The 8,509-nt window shown below is 36.8% G+C and overlaps 1 non-coding gene across 1 annotated transcript; it reads left to right on the top strand.

Moving 5' to 3' along the window:
• The first annotated feature begins 6,612 nt into the window (after window positions 1-6,612).
• Trnas-aga (transfer RNA serine (anticodon AGA)) lies at window positions 6,613-6,694 on the top strand. The gene has a single exon. It is a non-coding gene; the product is annotated as a tRNA-Ser (tRNA).
• Window positions 6,695-8,509: the final 1,815 nt, after the last annotated feature.

The raw sequence follows: 8,509 nt of genomic DNA, 5'->3' as shown, positions 1-8,509 counted from the left end.
GATATAAATGTGTCTTAAATGTGTATGAGAATTGAAAAGAATGAATGATAAAAAGATGTATATGTTCATGTAAACCTGGGAGGCTAGTCCAAGATGGATAGCACAGAGTCCAGTCCAGGTTCTAGGACATGCCAAGTAATTTATTGTACATAGTGATTTAGTCCGTGTGAAGTATTTTCAGTGATGTTTATCAGTAATGATGTGACGAAAATTTTCTACTCTAATCTAATCTTGGACAAACTAACATTCTATATATATATATAGCCTTGTATACTATTTTGAAATATATAAATGACATTGCTAAAATAACAGTATCCAAAGGTCAATATTATGATAGCATAATTGACTCTAATTCCTACGCTCACAATACGACCTCGTGAGAAAGCCTTCATACCATATATTACTGAGTCGCAAACAGAAGATTATATTGGAAGGTGCGCGCGCAGCCTGTCACTTTGAATTTATTTTGATGCTTGTTTTGGTACATTTAATATGACAGGAGAATTTTCAATAGTTATATGTATAAATGTATTTGATGTTTAATATCGTTATTTTCTTGTTTCTTGCTGCGTGTTGTTTTATACTGTATGACGCATAACCCAGAATTATCTGTGAACCTAGAATAGCCACAGAACATGTAGGAGGACGATACTATGTGTTCAAATATAACACTATAATCTTTGATAACCGATTGTAATCACTTAATATTACTCTTATAAAAGTGTTGTACACTTACAAGCGAAGATTACATCATATCATGACGTGAATGCCGTTCAGAAACCTTAAAAGCATATATACAAGTCTATACACTCAAGATCAAAACTTGTTAAACTTGAAATAGCTATTCAGCTCTAAAAGGCTCTCTGCTGTTAGTGAGTTGATCTGGTCAGCGGAGAAAAAGATGCGTGCGCATAGGCAGGACTTTCCAGATTATATGCTTTTGATTTCACTTTGATCAAAAATAACAGCGGTGTATCTTAAACCAGTTTAAGAATAGACTCACTCGCACAGGGTTAGCCTCGTATCATTGTTTAAATATTCACAAATACCAACAGTAGTAAAGAATGCACAACTTCAACAATACAAACACTTTGAAACTCGAACACGTGAATATTCTGCACAAACTCGAGGCTAACCCTGTGCAAATGAGTCTGTAATCAAGAAACAACACAGCGGTAATTTGGAATTCGAAACGGGTCCTTCAATTAATAAATCGTTCTTTGTATTTCATGGTCATTTTTACAAACGCGGGCCGCATTTTATCGTGATTGGAAGCAATAAAACAAGTGGGAAAATGTTGAGTGATTATTCGTTAAGTGAACACACACGTCCCATGGGAGATGATAACCATGAATTTAAAAGTATTTACTTCGAGCGAAGTTGGTTCGTTGCTCATAATCGTATGTTGGCTCGCCTTTCCGCTCTAACAAACCAATGGAAGAGTTATCCTTATCGTCTGGAGTTACATCGTTTAAAACATATCCGAATTAACAGCCAATCAGCGATAAGAATGTTTAATCAAAGACAGATGAGACAGCAAAACTTGGAATGACTATATTCGAGTTGGATCTGGAATATTTACTAGTAAATACAGGAAAAATATCACTTTTATTGCACCAATAACTCGTGGCTATTAAGGTTGTGAAGTGGAAAAAGTTGACAGACATGCATCTATCAAACACTTGATATATTTGGCAGTGTGTAGGCCAGCAATCACTAATCAAGACTGCTTGGGGATGAATACAAGAAGAAGGTACGCTGAAATGTTCTCGTTTGTTACGTATGATTTGTCACTGTTGCTCTTTCCCCACATAGCCGGGTGGTAGTACCGTCATCTTGAAGCGCATAAATGGCAGCATTGATCGCTCGTTTTCTCATGTTCGATCCTCGAAGGTTTTCATCAGAAAAAGAATCCTACTCAAAATGACTAAGGGAAAGTCTTTGGTTAAATAAAAGTTTAAAATAGTGATATTTTAAGATGTGACATTATAGAGTTTTCTCAGATCGATATAGATTATTCAACAACTTTGCGATATGGAAAGCCAAAATGTTGTACGACCTTCTTTCTGCCTTTGAAAAGTAACAATATTTGCCCTTTAATGTTAAAAATGCAAGCACGGTACCACGTCACAAGGCTGCTATTAAGTGCGCAGTTTTCGTACGAACTACATGTCCGCGCGCATGCTTGCTAGAAGCAGTAAATAGTTGATTTTGTTCACTGTAAACATGTAGAATATTCGAGAATACTGTAAAATCTAGCTACCACTAAGTGACGACACATGATGAATGACTTACAATTAACACTCGCTGCGTTAAGTCACGTGCATGGAAGTGAGTACTTTAATCGCGGTTCTTTATAACTAGTAAGATACTAGGTTAAAAGCCTTTCAAAGTAGTATTTAATTTTTCATACTTTTCCGGAATATTTCGAATGGAATGGAATCAATTAAGACGAATCAGAGACCACTTTTTAATCAAAGTAAATTTTATATCCAACCTATTACATTGTGACCGCTTGTCCTATAGTACATTCTAGAACACAGTCATTTGTTCTTTTAAGTTTTATTAGCATCATGTAATGAAATTGCCTGTAGTAACCTGTCAAGATCAGTGATATTTCAATGTGTTTTTCTGTCAGGCTTGTCCAATATTGCTATTAATTATTATCATGAACATTTTTTATGCGGTTACCAGCATAAGCAGTTCAACAGCTGCCAGCTAGTGTGATCTTTACGCTCTGTTTTGATCCAATTCACTGATACTTATATTCATAGTTTCTCCTATTTCTCTCGCTTTGGATTTTCCTTGAGCGCCATTCTCTTGATTACAATGTCTATATCTTCATTGCTTTAATATTCGATGAATTATATTTCCTTTTTTAATGTAGTTTCATTTCGAGTTCTTTTTCTTTTGCTATTTATGTTCAATTTATCTTCCCGTCGTCCAAAAGATTTTTGTTCTAAGTCTTTTATTTCTCAATATCAATGTGTTAAATCCACACAACAATTTTTCAAGCTATTAGAATTTCATTTAATAGGCTGAGCTCTGGGTCAGAAATCTAAAGACGTTGGTTGCCGGCAAGGAATGGACTGTCAATCTCGACAACGAAAAATGTTTCAAAGGAAACTGTCTTCCTCTACTGATGTTCATCGTTTACGGCTCGGCACTTCCGTACAACTCAAACAAATAGTCCCATTGCTTGTTATAATCCTCAAAACTCTCTCGTTCAGTATCCATTGACAAGCTTTGTCCACCAATCCACTTCAGCCCGAGTCTGAATCCCGCAGCTCTAGGCTCGCTAAAGTTTGAGATAACTTTCCCAAAAGATAAATCCGTGAGTCGTTCTGCTTTTCTACGAACCTTTTTAATCTTTCTCTTGATAGATTCGCTTTTGCTCCTATGTGGAACATAGTAACGAACTTCTTCCAAGTCACTACGCCACTGCACGCTTTTCTTTCGTGCAGAGTTTGAACGAGGAATTCGTTGGGTCGCATACACCTCTGCCATGCGACTGTGGTGACGAGACAAGAACTCGCAGCTTGCTGAGCGGCGTTTTGAATTCCCTGACATCTTTGAGGAATTCCCTGTACTTCACCTGGAAAAACCAGTTATTCTCCACAAAATAAACAACAATAATTTTTTGTGCGTAAGTTGAAAAGCAGCGCTGGATTTGATCGAATGTTTATCAGATCAAACGAAAATCAAATAGTAGTCGAGTAGGACGATGTGTGCTTTTGAATCAAAAACACTCTGACGATTCCTTTATATAGAGATAAGTTTGAATTATTGATGCAATTAGTCATCCTTTGAATAGCTGATGATGATTAGATCATGGTCGCGCGTAGACAGCCCTGATCTCTGCCATTCATCAAAAGAAATCCTACAATTACCACAAGTCTAAAAAAGACGTGAATCTAAACCCAAATATATTTATAAAGCATTTTCTAACAAGATCAAGGTAGAGCGCGAGAAAGTATTTCCATTTAAGGTTGTAGACGTTGTTTTAGGTTATGCAGAGTAGCGTGCTGCGATGTTACCGCTTTCTTGCTGTGCTGTGATTGGTCAGGAACTGATAAAGATCTCACATGTTATTGGTCAGCCACTTAACGAAAACTTGACAAAGTACTCAACATCTTACGACAATGAAACCATCACATAAATATTTACTGACTTACTAAAATAGTTTGTTATCGAATCACGTTGCTAGGGAACGCTGTTTCTCAAGAATGAGTTGCAACACCTTGCTGAGAATGAAATCACGTACGCCAAGGCCAATGTTAGACGCGTAAAACCTCGACATAACCTGATCATTAAAAAGGAAAAAAAGGGGAGAAAAAATAGGTAAAGAACAAACCTTGTTACTCGTAAAAATCAAGACTATCTCGCTATCTTCACTAGTTCGCTCTTGTACACGGATATACGAGACTGGATACACCGAGACGACTAAGACTCGCCTGAAATAGAACATCTAGTCTAATCGCTAGCCACAGAACTAGATATACGCACTTGAGTTTTAAGGTTAGTTTAAACAGTTGTATATCAGGAGACGGTTAACAACTTGTCATTATTGGAGAGCGGGTAAAAATATAAGATGTATTAGAACTATGTCTGTTTTCAGTACTGCATAAAATGTTGGAAAAAGAACGAGAAACTTAGCAAGGAAAAAGAAAAAGAAATAAAAATGAAAGGAAGGCAAAAAATATTTAAAAAAAGAAAGAAAGAAAGAAAGAAAGAAAGAAAGAAAGCCGGAAAGAAAGAAGGAGAAAGATAAAACAAAGAAAGGCAAATAAATACACAAGTTGAACAGAAGAAGTGCCAAATAGAGTCAATTTTCATTCAGCGTATTAATGCATTAAAATACTGTTTAAAAAAAAGTTTATTCTATAAAATGTGCAAAAATTGTCAAACCTGCTTGAATGGACAAAAACAATAATGAAATAGTACGGTTCTGTGAAGTTTGCAACAGGAAACCGCAACATATTAAGTAAAATCCTGTCCTGGGGGTTTCCGGGCTATCTTGTCATCCCACGCGCTAAGAGTGGGTTTTTTCTTGACATATTTATTCACTTGAAAATCTTTGTTATCTTGGATAATATTCACGGGGTTCCTGTGGTTTTCATCAGTTGATTTCTGTACCGATATACCATGGAAATGAAGGGGGGAAAACATGCCCCAAGTGAATACTTGTCATTCAATCCACCGTTTGTCTCGCCTAAAAAAATGGACTCAGTTAGATGCTGAGACTCTCTTAGGAACTTTCCTCCCGTGAAAAAAATCCACTTAACGAGCGACGGAACTGAAAAATTCTGTCCTCACCGGCACATGACATAGGAAGTTTTTCCGTTTTTACCGAGAGTATAGTTATGGTAGAAAGTATCTTTGTCTGTGATATGCCTTGCTGGACAGCCATGGTTTGATACTAATATTTTTTAGGTGTGACGTCATTTCGTACCCGTTATGTTCGTATCAATATACTGAAGCGCCTCCATTAAAATGTACAAGCTGCATATACGTACAAACTGAACCGAGCTCCTTCTAGCTTATTCTTGTTGGGTCTACCACTGGGTTCTTGTCCTGTTTTCAGTCGCGCTCGTAAACATTTGCATGAATTGTGCCGGAAGGAACCTGAAGTTAGCATCACTTCACAGTATGTAATATAATAAGTGTTCTGTGAAATATATAGGGAATCTAATATCAAAATTTTGCTTTCAATCCCATTTATGATATCATTAACTGTTCCCTTGCACGTGTCCCCTGTTCGCTGACAACACGTGCCTGTTGCCGTATTGTTTTATAAGCTAGTTAGTATGACTCCGAGAATAGATTTACAATTTTTTAATGGGGGATAAAATAATTGAAAAGAAATTGAAGCGGAAAGGAAATGATTAGTAATTCACCTGCGCGAGAGGAAACGTGTTTGTAGATGCCGAAGTGAACTGGACACGTGAGTTTGATCGCTTGGCTCTAGAAAACAACAAACAAAAACATATGGCACAAAACAAATATTCAAACATCACTGATTGAACACAAACAAACTTAAACATTATAGTCCAAAACAAACATAAAAACAAAAATTTAAACTAAACGAAAGAACAAAAACAAAACAAAAACAAAACAAAAAAGTAAACGATAACAAATAAATTACGAAAGAATGGATGAAAGAAAGATTAAAACAAGCTAAACAATATTGGACAGACATGGGTAGTTTGGTTCAATGAAAGGATTAGAGTCACGTGTCCATGTTTACTCCGAGGTACTCCCATAAACAGAGCACCACTGACAAACATTCATTTTATTGAATAGATATTGAATAATGCTGTATTCGAATATTTTAGTTTTAACTATTTTGTTTCGAGCGGCTTTGGATTCTTAAAACCAAAGGGTAGTAAATTTTCAAAATTATATCTCACGTGGCGGACCTATTCTTAGCCCTATTATCACGTGTTTTGACAAACTCTAAATCAAACAGTCAATATCACTTTTTTACCGACACTAGAAAACACTAGCACGGACATATATATATATTAATATTTAATGGAATTCGAGAAAATAAGTGTATATATCATTAAAAAGTAATATTTTATGATAATTTCGACCAATATTTTCACCGATGTCGCGATGGCCGAGTGGTTAAGGCGTTAGACTAGAAATCTAATGGGGTCTCCCCGCGCAGGTTCAAATCCTGCTCGCGACGTTTTTTTTTTTTTTTTATGCTCATTATTATTATTTTCTTACATCGTTTATCGGTTTCGTAGATCATCTTTACTTGACAATTACGTAGTAATTCATTTTGTTTAATTTGGTTTTTTTTTTTTTTCCGGTTTACTGTTTATTACTGGGATGCAAGATACCTATCCTGATACGCTATAAAATATATAGTTCAAAAATTGAAATCATTTCAGAAGCGATGAATCCATAATATTCAATCCTATATGGAAGTGTTTAATTCCGGTATAACAGTGTTTGCGAACCCCGGTGTAAGAAAAATATTCAAATCGCTTGCCGCAAATCAAACAATTTGAATGTTATTCACTAATGAAGCCAATCAAGTAGTTTTTGCTATATTTGGGACTCCAAATCCCAGATTAATAGGTTTGTGTAAGCCTTCTGTAATGGAAAAACTTCAAGTTCAAAATTGTGCATCGCACCCCATGCCCTTTAACCCGCCCACCTTCCCCTCTAAGTCGCACATTCTATAATCCTAGCTATAATTTAAATTCGACCATGCGCATTACGCCACATTTTGTTACGGTATCGATCCCAAATCAGCTGTTTCATTTTCGTCCAGCACGCTGTACAAAAATAACAGCGCTAGCTAGCGCTCTGACGTTTGGAAGCTGTCGTACCCGCCAGCCAACCCAGTGTACTCTCTTGTTACGTTAAATTATCGATTTTTTGTCGCATAGAGGTGCAATCTGTTTTTTAAATATAAATAGAATGACCTTTGGCCGGAAGACTCCAAAGCTTAAAAAAGGTAATCTATCTATATATCACGTGACGGCAGCCTTGTTAGATGGCATGAACAATAAAAACGTTTAAGCAAGAATTCAATCCCCGAGAGAAAAGGGATTATATTGTTCTGCCATCTAACCACAGGCAGTCCAAGCTGTATTATGGGCGCCGGTACGTGATGGTACAGAGCATCTATATCTATATCTGTGACTGTGATTCCTAGCCTCGTTCTTACGCGTTCCTAAATTGAAAAGAGGGCCTGGATCGAGTGGGTAGACACTATTTTTGGAGTCCTGAAAGTTTTGTTTGTTAGTTTTGAAAAAAATTACCAAGTTTATTACATTTTCCATGTTAAGTCTGAGTAGTATAGGGAATGGGGGTTCCAGCGCAATCTCAACACGGGGCAAGACCCGCGTCAAAAATCCACCTACGGACGACCCCCACTCCAAGTGTGGTTGGGGGCAACAGCGCAAATATGTTAGTCTATATATGGAGTGCGAAGAATGTAAGAAGTTCGTTAACGACTTTTGCATAATTTGTCTAAGACCTAAAGTTATCGTACCTAAGCCAGAACCCTTTTGGTGTTGTGGTAAGAAAATGCAAATAGAAGACGACACGTCAGCACAGTGTTACGAGTGTGGTAAGAATATTCGTAATGCCGTACCAAATGCTACCAGAGAGCAGTATTACGCCAATGGAGGTCGTAAGAAAACGCCATATAAGAGAATAAAATACTTCAGGGACTGGATGAGTCATATCCAAGGTTATCGACCGGTATATTTAGACAACGAAGTAAAGAAGAAAATCATAGACCATTTAGAAGAGCCAAACCCGCAAAGTCTACGGAAAACGCTGAAAAAATTAAAACTAGGGAAATATTACAAAGCTATTCCCTATCTTTTGTCTGAAATTACCGGTAAGTCTATTCCCGAGGTTTCTGATATCACAAAAGCCGAGTGGATGTTTTGTCGGCTGGATAAGGATATTCCTTATTATCCTGACGTAATCTACGAAATATTTTACGAAATTGACCCCAACCACCCCCTGTTAGGATGGA

Source organism: Actinia tenebrosa, unplaced genomic scaffold (genome assembly GCF_029948245.1).
Source record: "Actinia tenebrosa isolate PJP-AT-01 unplaced genomic scaffold, QUT_ActTen_1.0 PGA_scaffold15__27_contigs__length_11533743, whole genome shotgun sequence".
Classification (NCBI taxonomy): domain Eukaryota; kingdom Metazoa; phylum Cnidaria; class Anthozoa; order Actiniaria; family Actiniidae; genus Actinia; species Actinia tenebrosa.
This window is presented reverse-complemented; position numbering and strand designations above follow the sequence as displayed.